This window comes from Zalophus californianus, chromosome 6 (genome assembly GCF_009762305.2).
Source record: "Zalophus californianus isolate mZalCal1 chromosome 6, mZalCal1.pri.v2, whole genome shotgun sequence".
NCBI classification, from domain to species: Eukaryota; Metazoa; Chordata; class Mammalia; order Carnivora; family Otariidae; genus Zalophus; species Zalophus californianus.
Window position 1 is genome coordinate 143,070,575 of NC_045600.1, and position 25,428 is coordinate 143,096,002.

The window sequence follows — 25,428 nt, forward strand, 5'->3', positions numbered from 1 at the left end:
CTTCCTGGGCAAGCAGAGGTCAAGAACATGTTCTCCCAGCTTTACTTTCCTGGATGGACTTGCTTAGTTACCATAACTTCACTCGGTGTCACCTAGAGCTACCCTTTCTTTTCTTGTCCTCCTTTAAACCCCGGCTCAAAGGTCACCTCCTTTTTAAAACCTTAACAGTAACAACACCATCACCAGCACTTATTCTGTATCTGGCCCTGGGCTGAGCATTTCACATGAGTTATCCCAATTCCATCCTCGCAGAGCTAGGGGAGGGCATCATGTCCACTTGGTAGACAAGAAACGGAAGCACAGGTTAAGTTCACTTGCCCGGCGTCCTTCCAGGGTGGGGCCGGCATTCAAGCCTGGATCTGCCTGGGACTCGAAAAGTCCTGCTCCTTAGCACCGGCGAAATCTCCTGGGGCTCACCCCACCCCTGTCACTTGTGCCTTCCCTGCTCATGCACACACACGGCTTCTCCCCAGGCAATCACCCCACTGATGACATCTGTCTCTCTTCTTGTCGATTTCCTGCCCTGGACTGGGAGTGCCCAGAGGGCAGAGATCCTGTCTGATTCACGGTGTCCTCCCCAACACCTGCCACTCCCATTGTGCGGTAGCCAGCGGCGGAGTTGGAGTCATGGGTGAGGGTGACACCGGCAGAGGGCGGGGCTGAATCAGGACCAGTTCCCAGCAAAAGGGTTGCTCGGCTATGAGGTACACACTGGCAGGCTTAGGGTTCACCTCCCTGCATCATTCATTCACCAAGTATGTATGGGGTGTCTGCTATGTGCCGGGCACTATTTTAGTTGCTGGAGACAAAAAAGCAGGTAAGGATCCCCGCCCTCCCCCAGGAAGCCGACACTCCAGGGGGTACAGGCACATACTTTCCCAGGCAATGTGCCTAGGTGTCTACCCCCCATCTCCTGGTTTTTCCTCAATGCTGGGACACTTACAGTGTTTGGTGTCAAATTGATTTGTATCTCCTAAGAGTTCTATCTCCTATGTTCATCAGGCTACAGAGCTGAAGAACCATAAATAAAAGCAAGTACTGAACAGACAAAATCTGAAGGCTTAAAAGTCACCTCCCCCTCTGCTGAACTATCACCTGCACAGGGCTCCTTGTCGGGTATGAGACAAGGCTCCAACTCCCACTTTTCTGTGACTCTAAGTCCTCAACTGAGCTCCTTCTGAGGGCAAGCCAGAGTGCCTTCACCTTCCCCTGTCCCTCTAGAGGGCCAGAGCACCTCAGGCTTGGAGCTCACCCATTCTCCCCCTGTCCCACACCGGGGGTGGGAGTTTGCCCTTTAGGACTGGATGAGACAGGAGGCTGCTTGCAGACCGCCCCCAGACCTGGATAGAGGCAGCACCCCCATTCCACCAATGCATCCGTCCATCATCAGCCCCGACCATCAGGTGTATGCATGCTACACCTCGGGAGAGATCATGGATGAGCAATGCAGGTCCACACAGGGTATGTGACCCCCTAAGCTCGTCACTCTGGGTCATACCAACCAGGGCACCCAGCGCTGTGTCCGCCCCACCTGGGGGTGCGGGGAGGGAGATGTGCACTGCAGCAGGCCTCTGCCCTTAAACATTGAGGTCACCCACCTATCCATGACCTGTGGCCTGCAGGGAGAGCTGGAGGCAGGGCCGACTGAGCCACACTACAGCCTCTCCTAGGAGTGCCCAGCCTCGCCGAGGACAATTCCAGGGCCCAGAGCCCTGGGCTCCGCTACCGATGGCATGTCTCCGGCTGAGCCACCTCTGCCTGGAGCGTGTAACCCTGCCCTTGGCCCTGGCCCAGGAGTCCCTGCCACGGTCTGCCCACTGCTCAGCCCGCTTGTTTAGGAAGGGACGTTCCCATGCTGGGCATGTTCTGATTGCTGATTCCAGAGTTACAGGTCCAGGGCAGGGCTGGGAGTGAGCTATGGCTACCGACATGTGCCCAGCGTCACCCAGATGTCACCGAACAGGCATCTGTGCTCTCCCCCAGCCCCCAATTCTAAAGCAGGCAGTCTTGGGCCTAATCTTCCTGCTGCCAGGCCACCCTTCCTACCTCCCACCTCCATGCCCTGCATAGGGAGCCTGCCCTGCCTCCATCCCTTTGGTAACCCTGTCCACAGGGCCGGGAGCACGCAGATCCTCTGAACCCCTCAGGTCCAGGGGAAGGAGCTGGTTTTGCAGCCATGTGGGGGTGGGGGTCTGGGTTGCCCTAGGCACCATGGGAGGGCCCAGAAAACCTCACAGGAGGGGGTGCAGGAAGGGTTTGGATGGGCAGTGGCCTGCAGGCCCGAGTCAGGCTCTGGGGTCTGCAAAGAGGTTAAGCCTCCAGGATGCTAAAGGGCCTGCCTGCGTCCTCCTGGGAGGAACCCGCGGGCCGTGGCCTCGGTGCGTCCTGGGACAGGCCACTGTGCCTCTCCCAGACTAAGCCCCCGGGCAGACGCTCCCTAGCCCCGTCAGCATGAGGTCATCCTGCTGGTAGGAATTTCCTGTCCCTTAAACACTGAGTGGAGACGGTCCCGCCCACCACCCCATCCGTGGGCTCCCGGACTCACCAAATACCTCAGGCATTCATTGCCAGGCAGTGCCAGGTCCTGGCCTCGGGCCTCGTCATGGCTGGAGAGCAGGCGGGTTCCACCATCTGTGGCAGAAAGCAAGGCCAGGTGGGCGGGCCGGTTCCATGCTGGTGTTCTCTGCGCCGCCTTCCTGAGCGGTGAACCCACTGTGTCCCATCAAGCTTTCAGCCTCCCAGGGCTTGGCAGAGTGGGTGGTGCGGGAACCCGGATCTCTGGGGAAACGAAGACCCAAGCAACAAGGTGAATTATCAGGTGACTCACGCTAAGAATGTGGGCATTAGCCACAAAATCCGTCTCCTAGTCAGACGATGGGGACACAAACCCCTCCCTGCTGGGATGGGAGCCCAGGTGGAAGTTCCTGGGTGTGCGCTCACGTCCTCTCCAACGTGCTCCGTGCACAAGAGGAATGCACGACACCTCTGTCCGCCGTCAAAGCTGTGAGGGGCTTATCAGGCGCCTTTCCCTGGGGCTGTGGCCTGTCACTTCTGGCCCCGGGAGGTGGGAGGGGTCTGGGCCAGTGTCCTGTGGGAGGGAGGATAAGATGGGCTCAGAAACGGCAGGCTGTAGTGGAGGGGCAGGGCCAGGACTCTGCCAGGTTCCTTAAAAGAAGAGCTGAAGGCATGGGTGGACGGGGGGGGGGGGGTGTGTGTGTGTGTGTGTGTGTGTGTGTGTGTGTGTGTGTGTGTGTGTGTGTGTGTGTGTGTGTGTGTGTGTGTGTGTGTGTGTGTGTGTGTGTGTGTGTGTGTGTGTGTGTGTGTGTGTGTGTGTGTGTGTGTGTGTGTGTGTGTGTGTGTGTGTGTGTGTGTGATTCTGGGGGATAAGGGGGCCCGACTGTCAAAATGCCACCAGAATGGGAAAGGGGGACCTCTCTTCACTCTGGAAGGGGCTCGGCGTGTGAGGACACCGGGCACCCCGGGCCTCGCTCAGGCCTGCTGTTTGGAGATCCAGGACGCAGTGTCCTGGGGCAGGCGTCCTGCCCCGACAGGGCCCTTTGGTCCCAGAGCCACAGTCACGGGCGCCCTCAAGTGGCTTCACAGTGGCAAGAGGCGGACAGGGCTCAGGATGGTGAGCATCTGTGATACCACCCTTCCCTCCTCCCAGAAATAACCTCGCTGGGCTTCAAGGCAGCCAGGAAGAGTGAATGGCTCAAGACACGTTCTGAGATACCGAAACCAGAATGAGTTTTGAAGACGTGTCCCTGTTTGTATCCACAAGCTGCAGAGATCTGAGAGAACTGGAACGTTTAAGCAAATGATAATTTATTCTTCATATTTATCATTTATCCCCCCCCCATAAAATACCACTTGCTGCGAGTCTTGTGATTACAACTCAGTATTTGTTTATTTAGAAAATGTGGACAATACAGAGAAGCCACGGAAAGACTGACAAACATTCCCTGTAAGCTGATCCCTATGGGTAACTACTCTGCATTCTGTATTACACACACTGCTTTGTAATTTACTTTATGCACTTCCAAGTATACCGTGGATCGCTTCACGTCAATAAACGTTCTTTTACGTTATTTTTTAATGGTAGTTTGGCATGCCTTTTTGTAAGCCTGCCAACAATTATGTAACCAGTTCTTCTGTTGAACACGAAGGTGGCTTACCACTGTTAGCCATAAAATAAAGCAGTGATGACCAGCCCGAGAAACAAATCTATGCACACACACAAAACGAGTTTCTTAGGACGAATTCCGAGGAAGATACTTGCTAATCAGGTGGTATGCACATTTTTAAGGCTTTGATACGTGTTGGCAAGTTGTCTTCCAGAAAGGTTGTTTCAATTTACACTCCCACCTACAAAGTAGGAGAATGCCTGTCGCCCAACAACCTCACCCAAACTGGATACTATCCATCTCTTAAAATCTTTGTCAGCTTGCAAGTGATCATCCTTAACTGTTTAGATTCCCATTACTTTGATTTTTAGCAAGGGTCACCAAGGCATCTTTTCACTGTTTTCAGTTCTTCTTGTGTACACTGCCTATTTGCATCATTTATTTTATTCCTGAATGCTTATGAAGTCCCAGACATGGAGCATTTTCTACTTGATGTGCTCAGCTTTTCCTCACTGACTTCTAGGAACTCTTTATGTAATATTATTAGGGCCTTGCTTGTCGTGTTATGAAGACTTCCTTCCTGTTTGTCTTTTAACTTCGAGCTTGTCTGTTTGGCCTGATATACATTTTAAATGTTTATGTAGTCCAAACTGTCAACCTTGGTGTTACAGCAAGAAAAGTTTTATCCTTATCAAGAATATAAAAAACAGAATTTTCTATACCCTCTCATTTATAATTTTCTCATTTACATTTCAATCTTTAATTCTTCTTGCCTTTATTTGGATGTCCGAGTTAAATTGAGGATCTAATTAACTTTTTTTTTTTTTTCCAAGTTTGGCCAATTTTCCCAACATTCTTTTTTTGCCCCCCAACCTTATTGGTTGAGCACTCTTATATTTTTCCAAAATTTACCATGTGATTGCTCTGATGAATACTTTGATTTTTCATAGGCTTAATTAGACATTTGCATTTCTTCTTCTGTAAACGCCTACACATATGTCCTGTTTTCCTCAGCGCCTTCTTCTCTTGTGGTTTGGAAAGTATACTTCATATATTGAAGACACACTCCTTTTTTTGCCCATATTCCAAATCCTGTACCCAGTGTGAACTCGGAGAATTAATTTTCAGAAAACATTTTGGCTTGTAGAGCCTTTACATTTGTCCCCTAATAAGATGGTTTCTGACTTGGTTGTGGGGCTTGGGAATGCCTTCCACTTGCCAAGGTCACGGTATGCTTCTACTTTCTTATTTGAACCATCACCTTTATCGCAGACGAAACAGGTACCAGGTCATGTTCCTTGCCAGTATCCTGCCTCTGCCCTGCTTTTAACTCTGAGATTTCTGCTCTACAAAACCTCAGTCCTGCACGGATCCATCTTCCTGTCTCCCTGCTCCTCCTCCGGCTGCCGGGAGCCGAGTGGGGAATTGCTCACTTTTGCTGGTTGGTGTTGCTCTGCATTCAGCCAAGGGCCCCAGCTTTGCCTTGCAGTCAGGCCACCTCCCCTGCCCGGTCTTATAGCAGCCCTTTCAAATCCCGTGCCCACCCTCCTCCTGCCTCGCCAGCAGATAGCCTTCCCTTCCAGCTAAAGAATCAATATAACTTCAATCGGATCTTTCTCAGCTTCTATCCACCAACCTTCCCTCTTCAAGGAACAATAATCGCCAACGTTTGCTGAGTCCTTACTCTGTGCCAGGCAGCGTCTTAATCGCTACACGTGTGATTTGTCCTCACAAGAACTTTGTCAAGTGGGTCCTCTTATTGTCCCCAGATAACAGGAAAAGAAACCGGAAGCCAGGTTATGTAATTCGCCGAAGGTCACACTGCGAACAACGGCTGAAAAGTAGGATTCGACTCCTGGTGGTGCCTTGAGAGTTCAAGTTCAAGTTCCTGACCACTCCTGCATGTGATTCTTTTCAGTCTTGCTGGGCTTCAACAGACGGGGAGTGTGGATTACCCTGATTTCAATCTTTGTTCTCTGCTGCGGTAGGAAAATCATCCACTTTTTCATTTATTCAAGGCTCCCATATTCGAGCCCCTTCTGTGTGCTGGCCACGGTGCTGGGGTTACAGAAGGAGGCAGAAGCAGACACAGTCTCTGTCCTCCTGAAGCTGATGGTTCTATCGGGGCCAACAGACATTGACCAAAGAATCCTACCAACAGGCACAAGACCACATCCCCAGTAGATGTCCCAAAGGAAAGGACCGTACATCTACAGGCATGGACGGTAAAGGCTTGAGCGGTGCGGGTAAGCGTGTGAGGGCAGAGCCTTCCTGAGAAAGTGACCAGTGAGCCAAGGACCTGAGACGCGGGTGACGGAGTAACGTGAGCAGAGCACAGCGACAGGCAGGGTCCAGGCACGGGCAGCACACATCCCAGGGTTTTCGGCACCCTTAGTGACATGCTGGGAGAGGTCTCCAGGCGGGCACACACGCAGGACCTCTCCAGGACCCCCGCCCCGAGCTGTGGTCACCAGTGATGGCTTGGCCCTGCAAGGTGTGGAAAGAAGAGGCCAGCTGCCCGTTGGGTTGCGCCATCGGTGCCTACGGCCCTTGGGCCCCATGACTTGTTGTACCCCGTCGACTATGCCCAGTGACCTCGTTAGTCCGTAGACTCTCCTGACGTACAAAATGTTAACAACTCTTTGTGGAAGAGTCATTATGATTCTCTGTGGGGGGAGGAGGACACACACTGGTTCACATGCGGAGGAAAGAATCTATCAAAAGCCTGTTGCTTCCCTTTCCTCTCGGCTGGGGCAGGTGCCAGGCCGACATCCTGGGTGAGTATACGTCGATTACTGACCTGAAACTTCCCCGCCTCATCTGCCCCCAACATCTGTCCAGGGGCAACACGGGGGGGGGCACGTTTCTAGCCAGTGCTGGCAAGCCCTTTTGGCCGGGAGTCTAAAGACACATTTTCCAATCAGCTCGTTAATAATAAAGCTGATGGCTTAAACCTCGATCCATCTGTTTCACATGTCTCATATATTTATCAATTGGTTCCATATTTGGGAGAGGGGGAAAAAAAAAGAGTATTATTTATCAACCACCCTCCCCACCCCAACCCACCTGTAGGACACATATTGAGAGTATTTTCTCCGTTTAAGGCTTTGTGGTCCTAAATCAGCTTCTCTAACCAAACGCAGGTGGAGACCTCTTAGAACGCAAGGGATCAGTGCCCACTCCCTTCCTCCATGGCCCTGTTTGGGACGTAAGGGGGGACCTGAAGGGGAGACCTGGAGACCACGCTTCTAAGCGCCAACATGATGTCTGAAGTATTTCCCCGGGCACGCACGGTTCCAAGCAACAACACGCATTACCGCCTACAGAAAGTCTACCCATGACTCACGACAGGGGCTCATCTGTGCCTCGGCAGCCTTCTGTGAACACAAACGCTTGGGTGCCGTCATGTGTGGCAGAGTCCAAGCTCATTTTGCCTCGGGACACAGTCTCTGTGCCCTGCGGGGTGTCCTCCCCGCCTGGTTAACCAAAGGCACCGCACGGTCACTCAGGTGACTAAAGGGGAAAGAGGAAAGACCCTTGTCCTTGCCGCCGGTCCTGGGTCACATTTGTTACAGGCCGTCTGGTCCCGTAGCAGAGAGAGGGGCTGGTCCTGGAGGCCACCACTCTTCTGGGTACAGCAGCTGCCAGGGAAGAGAATGAGATGTGACCCCCGAACAGAACTCTATGGGAAGGGAATCGGCGTGCGACCCCAGGCTCAGGAGGTGTGGCGAGGGGTACAAGCCGCCGTTCTCCTTCATCAGAGTCACCAGGGAGAGACAGGATCGGTGGCCAGGGCGCAGGGAGAACACTGAAACCTTGAAAGGGGCTGGGTGACACCACTGTCCTTGGGGCCCTTTGCCAGGCTGCATTTTGGTGAGTTACTGCCTGTGGGAGAGGTGGGGCGGAGGGGGCGGGTGTTGAAGGTGACTGACAGGCGTCAAGGCTGCATGTTTGGGAAAACCCATCCGTGTGGAAACGGGTTCTCCGTGATCTTTCAAGGTTCTGTGTTGGCAGAGCTGTGGCAAGGGCAGACCCACAGCACCAATAATGGCTGGCATTCTGGAGACCTTAAGAGGATGCGAAGCATCATGCTAAGCCATTACACTGCAGACAGCTGCCCCTGGGGAACAGGGGAGGGAGATAACGGGAGAGGCTAAGGTTTAGCTGAAAATGCACCTTGAGGAGAGGGCCTGGCCTTTGCCTAGGGTGCCGGAGGCAGCCTGTCACTAACTCATCAGAAACATCCTAGCACCCAGCATCTGAGGCTTTGTGAAAGAAGAGTCAGCTCTGGGGACTGTCAGGTGGGGATGCGTGATTGGAGGTCACGGGGTGGGGGACAGGCAGGTGAAGGCATCCACAGAAGCCTGCCAGCCCTGTGCGCCACCATCCCGGGGTCCTGAGCATCTCCTCCACCCCGTGCCCCTCCCACACAGAACCGAGGGCTCTAACCCTAACCCTCATGGAGGCCCGCCCACCCCTGTCCTCAGCTTGGGGCAGCTCCCCCATCAGAGAGGAAGAGCACCCCTCTCTCGTTCCTGCTTGCAAGTATGGACTTGAGAAGTGCAGTTTACGAAGTCATCTCGACACCTCCCTACCGTGACGGTGGAGGTCTTCTGACAACCCCACGACTCCCGCGGGCCATGGCCTCCTCTTTGTAAGAGAAACAGCGACCCCTCTCTCCTGCCCACGCTCTGGCGGAAATACGACCCAGTGTTTCTGGAATCCTAACAAGCCCACTTAGGTCCACACTCAGGTTCAGGATTCAGCTCACCCTCTCAGCCAGAGAAGGTAACAGAACCACGACCAAGAGGAAATATCCCTGTGGACGATCATGTCTTTGCTCATTTTTATTTATTTTAAAAAGTTATCTTGGCCCCCAGAGTTTACATTTTTTCAGTCTGCTGCAGGGCTCTGACATGGACCCTGGTGTGCAAAGCACACACGACGGGGAGGCTGCCTACAGAAGTGGGAGGTCATCTTACGAGATTTAGGGAAAAGTAGACCCTAGGCCTTCTGAGGCCTTAATCATCCTTTATGGCCGGGATGCTGATACGTCTGAGAGGCAGCAGGGCTGTTGCTGCCAAACAAAACCAAATTTATAAGCAAATAGGGCATTGTCACGACAGCGTCAGATACCAGGCAAATTAAGCATATTGTTAAGTACTGACTATCACAGGCCTTAGCCAAGATGCTCCCTCTTTTTGTCTGCTCCCCAGACCCCATACAATCCCTTATGCAATATTTGAGGAGGAAGCACTCCTAAACCCATAGAGTCTAGATTTGTCTTTTAGCTTCTTGAGTTTAGAGTTAAATATGTAATTTGTTTGCTCAGCAGTAGTCCCTGATGAGGATGTTTTTCTTGTCTGTGAAATGTTTAGAAGTATGAAACAGCCTCAGAAGTCAACTTGACCTGTGGCGCCTGGGTGGTTCAGATGGTTAAGTGTCTGCCTTCGGCTCAGGTCATGATCCCAGGGTCCTGGGATCGAGCCCCGCATCGGGCTCCTGGCTCAGTGGGGAGCCTGCTTCTCTCTCTCTCTCTCTGTATCTCTGTGTCTCAAATGAATAAATAAAATCTTTAAAAAAAAAAGTCAGCTTGACCTGTTTCTCTTCCAGGAAAGGCAGTCCCTCTGTGTAAGTTCTGTTCAAGGTTGAGAAACAGAAACCCCAACTGAAAGTAGTTCAAAGAATAAAGGGATTTACTGGCTTTTAGAACCTGAAGACCAGAAGTAGTCGGGTGGTATGATCCAGCAGTTTAGTGAGGAAATTAAGGATGGTGTTTCTTGCTGTCTTTATGCTCTGACTTCATCCTCTCTGAAAGCTTCATCCTAAACCTGGTCTCCCCCGTGATGGCAAAATGGCTGCAGCAGCTCCTGGCTTCACATGTGCACACCGTGCCCTTTAGAAGGTCAGAGAGTTTCCTTCCCTAAAGTGCCCTTGGAAAGGTGAATAAGCTTTTTCATTTTTCAGAAGTGCGTCACCTTATAGCCCAGAGCACTAAATTGAGTCACAAGCTCATTGGAGAATGCTCTGGGCTGACTGGCTCAGGGCATCATAGTGACAAAGGATTTGTGATTGTTCTGGTTGACTTAGACCAAAAAGAACTCACTCTTCGAGCATTCATATCAACACGCTGGTGTGGGTAAGGGACGGGTGTTGCGGACATTACCACGTGATCTCCCACACTCTCCCTAGCATCCCTGGCAGCCCCGGCAAGTTGTCACCCAGCGTTTCATCCCATGGATGGAGAGCACATCGCTACTGAGGGAGCTCATGCTGCAGTGGGTCAGCTGTGACAGGTCCCTCGGGACTCTCCTCCCAACTCCACCATCTGAGTCCACATAGCACAAAGCCAGCTTACACTTTAAGAGATGGCCCTTCTTTCTTCTAAGGAGAGGGGAGGTAAGGTACGGATTTTTTAGAGAACAGGAGGAAGATGAGTTACCTATCCTTCTTCCTTCCATGCTTGCACTGGGGCTCTGCCTCAAGAAGGCAACTCTTGGGGCTGTGTCTTATACCAGCCCCCATGGCAAAGAGAGGTATACAGAGTCCCCAAAAGAGGATGGAGAGGATCTTTAAGATGTACGCTTTGGGGTGATCTTTGCAGGTTCCTCATGTCTTGCTTGTGCCTGCGTATGGGACGGAGTCCCTCCCCCAGAGCCAGGTTAGGGTGCACAGGACTGTGGTATGTTCAGAGACTGATTACTCCTGAGGGTCAGGTCTCACCCGGCCTGGCGGATGCCACCTAAGCAGGAGGTCTCTGTTACATTCTAATGACTATAATTTCAGCAAAAAAAAAAAAAAAAAAAAAAAAATGAGCTACTTCTTGCCCCCACTATCAACCCACTGGCCTTAAAGTCCGCCTTAACGCATATGCTAACACCAAAGACTGCAATTAGGCTTCATGAAAATAATGATACGGGTAAACTTTTATTCCAATCTTGACTCCTCATTTCTTTTTCATGTCTTATTGCATCAAAAGAAGTTTTCTAAATTAATAACAACGGTAACTACTAGACAGCAAACTCCCCGAGAGCAGACCTCACTTTTTCACCAAGCCCCTGGGATATACCTGAGAGACTGAACATGCATGTAGACAAGGATGAGACCAAATATAAAAACAGACCTTCGCCTTACATCCTGCAGCAGCCTGCCCAGAAAACCAAGCATGTTACCTACAGTCATCAGTCTAGGAAGCTGGCCTGCCTTCATAAGCCGGCCGTGCAGGGGACCAGCTTACAGTCTCCAGGAGCAATCCCAGCAGCAAAGCAATCATTCAGGACTTCACTAATAATGAAGAGCTTCCCTAATTTTTGTCTTTGTTTCCCACTTAGGATTGACCAGAGAAAGCCAAATGTGACCCCTAACCAATCACACTGAATGCCCGCTTCTGGTTAGCCCACCAACAGCCTCCAAATCAGGGCACATCTGAAGCCTTCCCTTTTTCCACTAGAAAGCTGGCTCCCTGCTCTGCCTGCTTTTGAGTCTCTGCCCAGATGCAGGGGACGGTGACTGACTCCCTTTCTATATCTAGTTCAGAACAAATAGATTTTGCTTTTGTCACTTGGTTGGACTTAGTTTTTTTCCCCCCACATAGTAGATGTTCAATAATCGTTGAGTGGAGCAAGAAGAGACTGAAATATATTTTGAGGAACTCTGAATAGATAGAACTTTGCCCAGCTTTACTGAGCTACAATTGACATAACATTGTGGAAGTTCAAGGTGTGCAGTGTGGTGATTGGATACACGCAAATATAGATAATTTCTATTTGCCAATCACACATCCAGAGAGCTGGAAAAAAAAATCCACATTAAAAAAAAGAACAAAGGAAGGAAATAGGGAATCTGTCTTGTGTCTACGGATAGGGACTACTAGCTTCTTGCCACGTGACAATTTTCTCTCTTAAAAATGATCAGGCTATGAAAAGAAAAGAATGTGATGTCTGACTTGCCTGAACCATGATGTTACAATGTGGGTTCTGGTTCAGCAGCTCTGGGGTGGGGCCTTTCACAGGAAACCCATGATGCTGGGCTATACCCCATGCTTCCGGCAGTGAGAGTTTCATGATCTGGGAAGTAGCTCCACACACTCATTTCTGTTCCCATCTCTGAAAACCCAGATGGACAGCCCACATCTCAGGTACAGAAACTACAAGGGATGGCCTAATGTGGAAGCCGGTTACTCTAGAAATTTAAAAAAAAATACAGAAAACAACGTATATTTTGATTCCAATAAAAAGGAAACGATGTTCTTGGGCAGCCTTGCTCTTCAGAAACAATAGCTTTTCATCATGCTTTGATTAAAGGTAAGGTGCTTTCTTCCTCTAGACCCATCCATGCACAGCTGGGCAAATCTCAGTTTGGAAAATTATTGCCAAATGTTGCGAAATCTCCCTTGCCATGCTGGTTGCACAGGTTGGTTGGAATTCTGTGCTAGGGAGAGAAGGATACTTGGGAAATAACCTTGCTTCGCTGAACGTTGCAGACCCTGGGACCAAAACCACCACTAACGAACACCCTTCCAAATCATGACTCATTCCCCTGAGCTGACTCTTCATGACGTCTGTTCAGCCCAACCAGTCCTGATCGCTCCCTTTGTCATCTGACTTGCAGACGGGTGCCTGATCTCCTTTGATATACTGTACACGGCATCCCAACAAACTCTTCTCTTTAATCAAAGGAATCAGACATATGCCACCATCAGAAGTCGGGTGGGGTGAACGCAGAGCAGATGTGTTCCCGCAGGTCGGATGGAGTGAGTGGATTTGGAACATACATTTGGCATAATCTTTAAATTAACCTTAGGATCTAATTTTAAAATAAAACCCCACACTTTTCACAGCAGCAATGAAACAAAAGTTCTGAGGTAACTTTTCATAAATCCACTTAGAAGTATAGCATTAAACTGTGAAAACTCTTAGGCCAGACGGTCTCACCTTTTAAAATATCTAAAGGAAGAACACGTTCACATTCCAACACCAATAGGCATAGGTATCTGTGGATTTTAAAGCAGCCTTGCAAATGCAGGCAAATACACTCTGTGCCCGTACGTATTCATTATTAAAAATCTTACTGACAGAGGTATGTCCACAATAGGATAAAAATAAGTTAGTACTTCCCAACAATTCCCCAGGACTGTTTTCTTTCAAAAGGGGAATAAGTATCCCACAAACTCTGCACAGACGGGCGTGCTCAAGAAGTGCTGGGATGAGATGCAGGTGCTGAGCCAGAGGCTGGACGAATTATCTAGGACGGGCCCTCGAAGCTGAGATGTCTGAGGTTCTCTGTCCGACGTAGCCCCCATCTCCTCCGCTCCAACTCAAGGCTGCTTGCGGCACGTGGCCAAGGAAGGGTCATGCTGGCCATCGGTGTCATTTCTGGGAAGGGAGAAACCAATGGAACCGCTTTCCCAGAATCTCTCTCCCTCACCTACAAACAGGCTCCTTGTTTTCATCATTTTCACTTTTGGGAAGCAGAGTGAGAAAACAGACAGACTCTATTCTTTGCTTAATAGATCTGAATCCTAGTATCGTGATCTTGAGAAAGTTGGCTAGTTGCTCTGAGCTTCTTTTCTTTCTTTCTTTCTTTTTTAAAAATAGATTTATTTATTTGAGAGAGAGAATGAGTTGGGGGAGGGGCAGAGGGAGAAGCAGGCTCCCCGCTGAGCAGGGAGCCCGACGTGGGGCTCCATCCCAGGACCCCGACATCATGACCTGAAGGCAGACGCTTAACTGACTGAGCCACCCAGGGGCCCTGCTCTGAGCTTCTTTAATCATCTTATTACTTATGCATATATTCGATGTGTATTGAGCTTTGCCTGCATGTCAAGGGTTTACTGCCTGGTGCTAGGTTTGGGGAGTGTGACCGTGACTAAGACACCTCCACCTGCCCCCCCGCCCCCCCACCGAGGAGCTTGTAATCTAGTGGGGCACATGGAAATCAGGAAGGACGTAGCGGTGCAAGGTGCTGGTGACAGTAGGGTCAGCACGGGGTTCTAGAGAGCACAGGAGAAAGCACCCAGCCAGCCTCACCTTCTCTAAAGAGGCAGCTTCTAGTGGCAACGAAGTGTCAGTGTCAGTCGGATAAAGGATGGGGTGCAGCTGATGGAGGGAACGTGGGGAGTCCAGGGGATGGCACTTTGTCCATTATGGCTACAGTGTGGCACTGGGGAGGGACTATGGAAGGCAGAAAAAAGAAGAGTGAGAAATGCAGCTTGTAAAACAGTCAGGAACTAGAGCACGACGCTTGTAAGCCTCAAGATACGGACACTGGGGGGCGCCTGGGTGGCTCAGATGGTTGAGCATCTGACTCTTGATTTTGGCTCGTCATGATCTCAGGGTCGTGGGATAGGGCCCCAGGTCGGGGCTCTACTGAGCATGGAGGCTGCTTAAGATTCTCTCTCTCCCTCTGCCCTCCTCCCTGCTCATTCTCTCTTTCTAAAAAAAAAAAAACAAAACAAAACGGTAAGGACATTGGGCTTGAGGGATCTTGTGGGAAATGACAGGTCTTGAGTCCTCCCTTTCCCCATCCTGCTCCATCCATGGGCATATACCCCAGAGCCTCCTCCTCCACAGGCGCTGCCCCTCTTCTGGTTGGTGCAAGTGCAAACAAGCCACACCGAGTTCCTTCGGCCCTGGGGCTGAGAGACGACGCTGGTCTCAACTGAAGTAGTGCGTGGGTGTGGGGAAAGTGGGTCTACCCTGGATACGACCTTCCAATCCCGAGCCAGGTGCTGTGGATACAAAGAGGAGGAAGAACAGACACAGTCCCTGCTCTAGTGGATGCTGTTGTTCTCTGGAAGAGATCTGAATAAAAAGTCACCTAAGCTAACATACAGTTGCAACAGGGACGAGCATTCTGCAGGACCTGCCAGCTACGGGGGGGCAGCTGGTACGGTCCGAGCCTTTCAGGGCGGATGTTTGCCCTGTCGAGATGGTCAGGGAATGCTTTCCCAGGAGCAAAGCTAAGAGCGAGTAGCCATTCCCCGAGCCAGAAGGAGCAGGGCCATGCGTGTGGGCCTGGGCTGGCAGGGGGCGTCGGGGGGCCTGCCGGGCTCATGTGCCACCTTTCAGGTGGGGTTTCATCTTCCTCCAAGGAGGCCCGAAAAGTCCTAGCACGTGTCAGAGGCACCGATGTGGTAGAGATAGTTGGGCTTTTGAGAGGCACACTCTTCCAACCATGTGGAGGCCGGATTTGGGGTAGATGATGGGCAAAGGGGGTGCAGTGAGGAGGCTCTTGATAGGGTTTGGGGGAAGAACCACAGGGCCTTGGTGTAGCGACCTAACAGTGGAGCTGAAGAACATAGATGTTGTCTCTGAGGGAAACTGAGGTAAAATCGACAGAACTTGGTGATGGAGAGAGGCGTCCACAGTGACGCTGGACATAGAGCCCGGTGCCTCTCAGACGTGTTGTCTGAAAAGGGGAACCTGTCCACCCCCCGCCACAGGGGAAGCTGGAGAAGGCTGTCTCCAACCCTGTGGTCAAGTGTTCAGTCAACACTCAGGAAATCCTGTCACTAAAAGGAAGGAGAGAATGGGTGATAGGGGACTGTCAGCATTCTCCACCTGAGAGGCGACCCCGAACCCACAAAAAACCACACTCAGCTACAGTGTGCTTCTCAGACACCCTGTGGCCTTCCCTGTAGCGTGAGAGCCCCCAAACCCCGCATCAGGGCCGGAGGGGGGCCGCCAAACTCCTAGAGAAGACCCCGGACTTCTGAGTCCCCTCATATGACAGCTAGAACTAACTCGTGCTGGATTTCTCTAATGAGGTGGGAAGAAAAAATTAAGAAGATGCCAGAGGCATCTCTGATGAAACCCGCTCTGTGCTTTATGCCGTTAGTGGCCCCAGGAAGCTGCCGCAGGTGAGGACGGGGAGGCAGCGTGCCCACCACACTGGCCTGTCGCCAGGGCCTGCAGAGTGACGGTCTTTTGGCCACAAGACATTGTTCATTAAGTGGTGTTCAGTGTGAATAGCATTACATACCAGCTGAAGACACAACACTGTGCCTTAATATTTTGAGGACAGATGATCATGATAAGAAATATTTCAGGACCCCCCAAAATACGAGCAACCTCAAGCCAGTGAACCCTCTAAACACTGAACCGATGCATCTTGCAGGACATACATACCACCTTGTACCCTGTGCCTTATTTCATTACCTGTTCTCAGTAATCCGTTTGCATGAATGGCAGAGTGAATGGCATAGGAGTTGAACAGTGTTCTGCAGAGAGAACCACAGAATGCTCAGAGATTCTGTTTCATACAGAGCGTGTCACGGAGTTTTGGTAGAAGGAATGGAAAGAGAAGCAGTTGACTCGGAGGAAAGGTCTTTGCTAAAAGTCACTTAGGATCACAGGCAGATTAGCTGCTGAGCGTATATTCGTTTTTCCTCCCTAAGCAACAATGAGGTGACAAACGTCCACCACACGGAAGCATTTCCATCTTGCAGAATTATTCCAAGAGAAGGAAAAAAAATGGCTTTCCAGGAGCAAAATGCAATGTAGGTTTCCAAACAGTACTTGAACCACAAAACCTTTCTGCAATTAAGAAGTGTCCCGATGATTTTAAAGAAAACTCATTAAAAAAAAAAAGAAAAAGAAAGAAAAGAAAACCCATTCAGAATGGAAGGGAGGGGACGGGGATAGGACAATAATCTCCCCGCTATTCTCTACCCGGAAGTCCACTTCCTGTTGCGGCATCAGGAAGAACTGTCGGGTCGGCGTCTCCCTGGGACTAAAATCACAAACAAATGAATACAAACTCTTTACGTTCCACTGCTTTGTTTGTAGACAAGATGACACCTGAAGCTTGGAATAGGGCGGGAGACCCAACCATATCATGCAAAGGCAGCACACTTTTTCCAGAAGACCACAGTCAATAGTGGGAAATGTCTCCTGGCAGGAAGCTTTTAAATCACCGAGACCATTAGACACAGTGGACGTGACTTGAGCAAACATCTCTCAGAGTCAAAATATGAATGGATAATGGAACCTATGAAAGGAGGGATCAATGAGGCATTGCAATTTGCAAATACAGGGAGATAGATGCTGGAGGAGACAGCTGAACAGTGGGATTACACCTCACCCAGCTTTTTTTTTTTTTTTTTTTTTAAACAAAAGCCTTGATTTGGGAGAAAACAGATTGGCTATAAAGGGTAGCTGTTATAAAATATTTGAAATCTTTTGTAAGATTTCAGTTCAGGACAGTGTTTCTCAACCAGAGGCACTTTTGCCCTGAAGGGGAGGTCTGGCTCTATGTAGAGGCATTTATGGTTGTCACACCTGGGGGGGTGGCGGGCTTCTGGTAGAAGCTAAACATCCTGTAATGGGCAGAACCCTTTCCGTTCTCTGCCGCAGTGAAGAATTAGCCAGCCCCAAATGTCAACAGTGTCAAAGTTGAGAAACCTTGGCGCAGAAGGAAAAAACACATGAAAAATTAAAAAAAAGGGGGGGCAATACTCCACGATTCCTTGAAATGGGATGTGTGCCCGACATCATGAAGTTGGACCCTCCTACGGATGAGGGAGGAAAGCTGTATTCATGCTGTAAAACTTGGAACAAGCAAGAAGACGAGACTTGGGGCCCCGGGCGTGCCCTGCAGTTGAATTATGGAGTTGATCCTGGTCACACTTTGTGTGCTAGCGGGCTCTGATAAAATCACTTACTTTTGAGAATCATGAGGACACAGTCAAGGAGTAGAGAAAACGTATTAAGAAAACATAAAGAACGTTGCTGTCAGTCCACGTGGGCTGCTGTCAATCTTTTGGATCCACGGTCAAAGGCAACTGGGAAGTTCGGAGAGCCGGCTCCTGCACTGTCCAGATTGCAGGACAGGGGCACGTGGGGCCGCGGGGTGGGGATGGCTCCCTGATGGGGTGTCTGGTCCAGGAGCCCTGCCTGGGCCTGTAACAAGCCCAGTCTTCCACCGACAGACATCAGGGGGTGTGCTTTTGCTATATGGCTTTTTTTTACCGTGTTTTCTGCAGCACAGGAAAGAAACTCATCTGTGCTCAAACATCACAGGATAAACCAGGATTGGGAGCTGCCAAGGATTTTGTCTCAATTCAAACATATTTCAAGTTTTCTGCTGTCCGTGAATAAGCTAATGTCGTTGCTTTCCTTACTCAAAAGTGGTTTACCGGCTCAAACCGATGACGGTCCCCTTATCCCTAAATACCTGAGTGCATATTTCCTGAGAACACGGACATTCTCTTAGAGTCACAGTGTAATGATCATACATTGGGACGTGAACACTGATACAATACTGTCAATCCGGGGTCCGAGTTCGAGGTTTCCAATTCGTGACCTGAGCCAAAGTCAAGAGTCAGGCGCTCAATTGTCACAATTCTGTCCTTTATACCTGTTCTTTCCCGCTCCGGAATCCGGTCCAGAATCATCTGTGGCATTCGGTTGTCCTGAACTTGTAGCCTCTTAAATCTGGAAGGGTTCCTCTGTCTTTTTACTTATTTTTGCCTTTTAGGACTCTGACGTTTTTGAAGAGTGCAGGTCAGTCATTTTATAGAATGTCTCTCCATTTGAGTCTGTTTGGTGTTTCCTCATGATTAGATTCAGGTTTTTCATTTTCGGCAGACATGGAGGCAGGAGAGACGTTGTGGTCTTTGTCTCTGTGTCATATTAGGAGGGACATGATGTCAGTTTGTCCCAATATTGGTGATGTGGATTGATCACTTGGTTAAGAAGGTGTCCACCAAGCTTCTTCTCTGCAAAGGTCTAGTTTTTCCTTTTGTAATTAATAAGCCATTTATGGGAGATCCTTTGAGATTATGTAAATGTCCGGTTATTCATCAATTCTAGCATCCACTGGTGATCGTAAAGTTATTACTCCTACATTTATTATTTTCCCTCTGTGTAAGGAAGAGCTGTCTGCATATATTTACTTATATCAGAGTGGATGTGAGAGGGTGTCTCACTATGATTTTATTTTATTTTATTTTTTTTTTTCATTTTTTTTTTCACTATGGTTTTAACTCATACTTCCCTGATGACAAGGGATGACGAACATCTTTTCTTGGGCTTATTGGTCATCTGTGTATCTTCTTTTGCAAAATAACTGTTGAAGTGTTTTGCCCATTTTTAATTCAACTGTTTTATCTTTTTATTATAGATTTGTAGGAGTTCTTCATATAGTCTAAATACAAGTTTTCCGGGGGGTCACGTATAGGTATTGTGACTATATTCTTCCAGCCTGTGGTTCTTTTTTTTAAATTTTCTCAACGGTGTCATTTGATAAGCAGAATATCTTGATTTGGACACCATCCAGTTCATCAAAACTTTTGTCTACATTTAGTACTTTTTGTGTCCTTCATAAAAAATCATTGCCCATCCTATTTTTATCCTAGAAGCTTCACCGTCTTAGCTTTTATGTTTAAATCTATAAATCCATCTCAAATTAATTTTCGTGTGTGGTATGGGACAGAGGTCAAGGTTCATTTTTTTTCCTGCAAGTTTGTCCTGTTGTATCAGCTCCATTTATTGAAAAACTTTCTTTTTCCCCATTGGATCGCCTGGATGCCTGGGCTGAAAATCAATTGTCTTTATATATGTGGGCCTATGCCTGGGTTCAATTCTCTGCCGTTAACCTATCTATTTATTCCTCTACTAATACCACATTCTCTTGATTACTGTAGCTTTATAATAAATTTTGAAATCAGGTAGTGTGTGTCTTTGTTCTTCTTTTTTCAAGATTGCTCTATTCTTGGCCCTTTGCATTTCCACATACAGTTTATAATGAACTCATCATTTTTCAACGAAAATCGATTTTTCAACAAAAATTGTCCTTTGGCATTTGGATTGGAATTAATTTACAGATTAATTTTGGAAAGATTAAAGTCTTAACAATAATGTGTCTCACGATGTATGAGCTTGGAGCGGACTAGATTTAGACTGTGACCCCTTGAATTCTTTCTCACAGTGTATGTATGCGTATATACACATACGCCTATGTGTACATGTTGGATGGCTCTACTCCGTGGAAATTCTTTACTCTTCTTTCACTGAGCTAAAAACTGTGACTCCAGCTGCTAGCACCTGTCTTTCCGGCTTGGACACGGGGATATTATGTACATATGCTGGTTCTGGGGAGAGTTAAGCAGTAGGAGCGATCAGGAGACAGGCGTGGACTCCTCTGTACTTGCAGGCTTCCCAGGCCATGGCTCCCCTGTATGATGGTCCAATGTAGCGCGTGGCACTGGTGGGAAAGGGACGGGTAGATGTGGGGAAAATGCTAACGTTATGGAATGGGGAGGGGGGGGGAGATAAATTGCATACATTCTGGCTGAAGTGACTGGTTATTTGAGGGAGCTGATAGAAACAATAACCACCGTAGGCAGATACATCCCCATCTCAGTAGATTTCCCTGAAGGAGCATGTATCCCATTCAGGGCTAGGCTGTCTTTGGGTCTGAAAGATCAACAGACTTTCACTTTTCAGGGCCAGGCCCCTGTGGGGATATTTCCCTGTAGCAGAAGATACCAATAATTACATATAACATAATATAAAAACAGCTACTGTTTCTTGGCCATTCATTCCATGCCAGGCCCAATACTGCCATTTTACAATTCATTTTCACAGCCACCTTTTGGGATAGGCAGTATCAGCTCTATCTTACAGACAAAGAAATTAAGGATTGGAACAGTGAAGTGCACCCGGGCCCCACGGTGAGCAAACGACCTCCTGTCTCTCTGCACAGCTCAGCACTGACCCACGTTCACTTTGCATCTCACGGTCCTCACGCCCCTGGGACCTCATCATCCTGGGGGAAGCCCCGCTGATGTCTACTTCGCCTTCTTAGCAACTTCTCTTCTCCATAAATCTAGACCAAGGCCAGGGTGAGCTCCTCCATCGGATGCTGTCTCTGCCAGGCCTTAATGAGCCCAGTGGAGATGGAGCACCATGGCCATGAGGCCTGGAAGTTAGACTTGGGAAATCCCTGGTGGGGTTCAGGCCATTATCACCCAGCCTGGGCTTGCCGCTGGGCTTTTAAGTGCATTAGAGCACTCTGCATTGACCTGACTGGCTGCCCCGTGCCAGCTCGCTTGTCAAATTACCTCTCATTTGTCCAGCTCACCTGATATTGGGAAAGCATTTTCCTGGCATCGGGAGCTGCTGGTCCATCCTGAGGGATCTGGGGACTGGGCCTAGTTTTACGGATGGGGAAGCTGAGACCAGGCTGTACTGAGTTAGCGTGTTTTGGGTCTCCTTCAAATGCATACTGTTTGCAACTAGGGTGATTTTTTTTTTTTTTTTTTTTTTCATGTGGCTGGATCTAAAGTTTCAGTCTGGCAGTTTAATGAGCCTCTGAGTGAGGCTACGTTTGGGGTATCACAGTGAGGCAGCAGAGGGAATTGATTGATTATTGAGTATGGGCGCTGTAGACCACCCAAAAAAGGAATACCCCTGATTTGGGGGCTGGTGGGCACCATCTGTTATCAGGAGACCTGGGCTGGTGGTCTCTAGCTGCATAGCTATGCATACCCTCTAATGGAAGTGGTTTACCGGAGGCTGCCCTGGGGTGACAGAAGAAGCAAGACAGATCTGTGGTCTTATGACTTCACCTTAGATCAACATGACTTCTCTACTTGGCGGGAGGAGGGGCCAGATGGAAGGGAAGGGACCATCCATCCACCCGTCCATCCTTCTATTCTCCTAGCACCTGCAGGATGCTAGGTTTGGCACCAGGCAGACCTCTGTGAAAAGGCTGGTTGGTTGGAGTCCAAAGAAAATGGGTAACCAGGCAGAGTCTCCAGAGGTGGTTCAGGGAAGAAGAATCCCAACCACCAGCAACTGGGGCCAAAACCTCAGTCCACTAAAGCATTAGCAGTGACACTAAGAATGGGCGTCGAAGCAGCTAGCCCTCTGAGCTGGGTCTCATGTTGAGGTCTAGCCAAGGATGGTGGAGATGCCTCGTTCTGGGCCGGTCGGCTGGGGGCCGTGATCTTCCTCTCAGTCCTATGCTCAGTGGAGGGGAGCTTGAGGACCTCCTGCCTCACATGTGCACTCCGGGACGGAGGAGTCAGGCTGAACTTTAGTGCAGAGGTATGAGGAGACCAGGAGTGGCAGGGTGGAAGGGCCAAGGTTAGGGCAAGAGGTGAGGGTTTGTCAGCAAAGCTTTCCAGATCTACCAGGATGGAAAAATATGGCTCCTGATTGCTCTTCTGGTCTCAAAAATGCCCCTCTAGCTACTTGCACCTAGTTACCAACTCTCTGAAGGCACGAGCCTCTACTTTAGTAAAATTGTAAAAATCTAGGTTTATAAAAATCATGGTGCAGGGCTCCGAAAATGCTTTCTTGAGCACCGACCCTACAGATTTTGATTCAGTGGGTCTGGGGCGGGAGGCGGCTCTGGATGAAGAGCAGCTGAGGAATCTGTATTTTTAACAAGCCAAGGAGATTCAGGGGATGATGGGGGAATCCATGGAGACATTCCTAGAAACACTGCCAAATGCAGAAGGCCAGCATAGCAGTCTCAGTCCAGGACCTCCAAACAGGCTTGCTGCTGCTGCCCCAGGCCTGTTACCCGCATGCCTCACCTCCACCCTGGTTCAGGCTACGGTCCTGCAAAGTCTCAGCCCTGGGTCCTCTGACCTAACTCCTTGCCCCCTCTGCCCCCCACTCCCCTGTCTGCACCTTCACCTGCCCTAGCTGCTCTCCTGGAGCCTGGCCACCTGCTGTGTTGACCCAATCTCAGGCCCCTCCCCTCCCCTCCATCCTAGTGGATGACCAGACCACGTGAGGCTCAGATGCCAGTAGTTACAAGTAAAACCTTGAAACTGAGAAACCTGTAAGAGCCAACAATCTGGGAAGACAGGGTTCTTGCGCCCAATTTTAAATTGGTGGTGGAACGCAGAAGCCAAAGTTTTGGGATGTAACTCTGACTTCTCTTTTCTTTTAGGGAACACAGTTAAATTATGGCACCAAGAGAAGGATAAAGACAAAGCACTTGTGATTTTTGTTCCACAAATCGAGGACCCCTAGATTGGGTAGCATCTAAACGGGATGTGCGTGTGTTGACGCTGACTCTGCATCTCATGCGAAGAGTTCTCTTCTGGGAGCCGAGAGACAGAGGCAGCCCCAGCGAGAGCTTTAAATCTGTGAAACTCACGGCTTGTCTCTCACTTCCCTCCGAGAGCTATTGTCTTAAATTTCTAGGACTCTCTGCTCAATTCACCTACAAAGAAAATAAAGGACAACCAAGAAATCAGTAGCGTGACAATTAATTCAATGTGTAACCACTGCCAAGAATGCGGATGTTTTCCAAGAGGGTCCAGGGTCCTTCTGGATTCTCGGAGTCCACTGGTCAGTGTCGGCCTCATCTTTCATGCCATGGCTCTGCTCAGAGCAACATTCTGGAAGGCCAGGAAGTGGGGCACTTTCCGGGGGATCCGTGGCTGGCTTTAAGTTGGCATGTCAGTGGCAGCAAGCACCTGTGTTGAGAGTGAGCTCTTGATGCCTCCTGAACCAGTCGTTCTATACCACCCTCCTGGCCTCCGGTGATTGGTCTACTGATGGAGCTCCGACTCACACTGGACCCATCAGTCTGGGGCCCCAAGCCTGCCTGTGCTCACAGCTACAGCTCCTTCCTATCATGAAGACAGAAGATGAGACAGAATCTTCTGTGATTCTCTGCTCAGAGAGCGACCTCAGGGCTGTATTAGTTTGCACAGGCTGCCATAACAATGTATGACAGGCTGGGGCATAAATAGCAGGAATTTATTTTCTCCTGGAAAGTCTTTTCTAGCTGGAAGTCCAAGATCAAGGTGCAAGCAGGCTTGGTTTCTTCCGAAGCCTTCTCCTTGCTCTGTAGATGGCCCTGTCCTCTTCTGTGTCTCCACATGGTCTAACTTTGGCACGTGCCTGTGTCCAAACTTCCTCTTCTTTTTTTATTTTTAAAACAATTTTTAAAAATATTTTATTTATTTATTTGACAGAAAGTGTGAGTGAGTGAGAGAGCACAAACAGGGGGAGCGGCAGGCAGAGGGAGAAGCAGGCTCCCACCAAGCAGGGAGCCTGACATGGGGCTCCAACCCAGGACCCTGAGATCATGACCTGAGCTGCAGGCAGACCTTAACTGACTGAGCCACCCAGGCAGGGGTCCCTAAACTTCCTCTTCTTAAAAGGACACCAGTCACACTGGAGTAGGGCCCACCACAATGACTTCATTATAACTCAATTACCTCCTTAAAGAATCTACCTCCCAAGACTGTCAGGTTTGCAGGTACCGGGATTTAGGACTTCAATATAAGAATTCTGGGGACACTCTTTGGCTCATAACAAGGGCCTAGTGACAAAGCCTAGCACACAGATTCTTCTCATCTGTATCTACGCCTCAGCCTTTCTCTGGCACTCCAAAGGATCAGTGGTTGCTACAAATGGTATCTTTTTAAAGTTAGTATATTTCTACTTGGGTATTGTTAGTATGTACAATTTTTAGGGTTTTGCTATATTAGTCATAGAAGGCCACTGTTTGTACTATAAATTGCAAGTGTTTTCCCAGTTTGTCTTTGGATTTCTGCTTTGCTCATTTTTAAAACCATATAATTAGGGAAAATTTACTGCTTCTAAATTTGAGTGATAGCTAAATTCTCTCTTGCAGGAGAGAGAGAAATAGAAAAAGGTGGCAGAGAATGTAGAGAGATGGGTACAGCTGGGGTCTGGTAACACCAAACGGAGGGTAGAGACGTGGCTGAAGCAAGTAAGACTCTTGGGGCCTCAATTTCCCTTCTCATGGTATTGATGCCCCCCCCACCTTCCTATCCCCAAGCCCACACTAATAACCTTTGAAAAAAATAGCCCTAAATTTTCTAGTGCCTGTATGTTTCTATCCAGGAACATATAGGAAATCTGGGGGAAAAAAGCCTCAAAGAAGAATATAGTGAACAAGATGTCAAATTTCTTTAGTTTTCCATCCAAGGAAGTGTGGCCCAGAATACAGATCCTACCATGTCGGGGGAGGAGGGGGGTGGGGGAGGGGATGTCCTCCCGCCAGCAGGATTCAAGCAAAACTGGCCGAGATGCGCTGTTCTCTGAAGTAGGCTTAACTCGGGGAAAAATATTGATTCTGGCTACAGCCATCCCTGTTTCAAAAGTTATTTCATGTTCCAAAGAAGTGATATAGTTGACGAAAGGAGATGAAAATACCTCTACGCGTGATGACAGTGTCCATGAAACTGTGTCCTTAAAAACAGAGTTTCAGTGATGGCGACTGCCTCCAAAATGTCCCTTGGGAGGGGTCTGGACGTTTCCCCCCAGCGGCCGCCTCATTTCTAAACCTCCTGTTTAAGAGTCAT

General features: G+C 49.2%; 1 long non-coding RNA gene across 2 annotated transcripts in view; it reads right to left on the minus strand.

The window, feature by feature from the left end:
- LOC113910093 overlaps positions 1-25,428 on the minus strand; it is a 107,704-nt gene that overhangs the window by 55,780 nt on the left and 26,496 nt on the right. For both annotated transcript variants that reach the window (XR_003515917.2, XR_003515916.2), the window contains exon 2: positions 2,546-2,778. This is a non-coding gene — a long non-coding RNA (uncharacterized LOC113910093). The remainder of the gene's footprint in view (positions 1-2,545; positions 2,779-25,428) is intronic.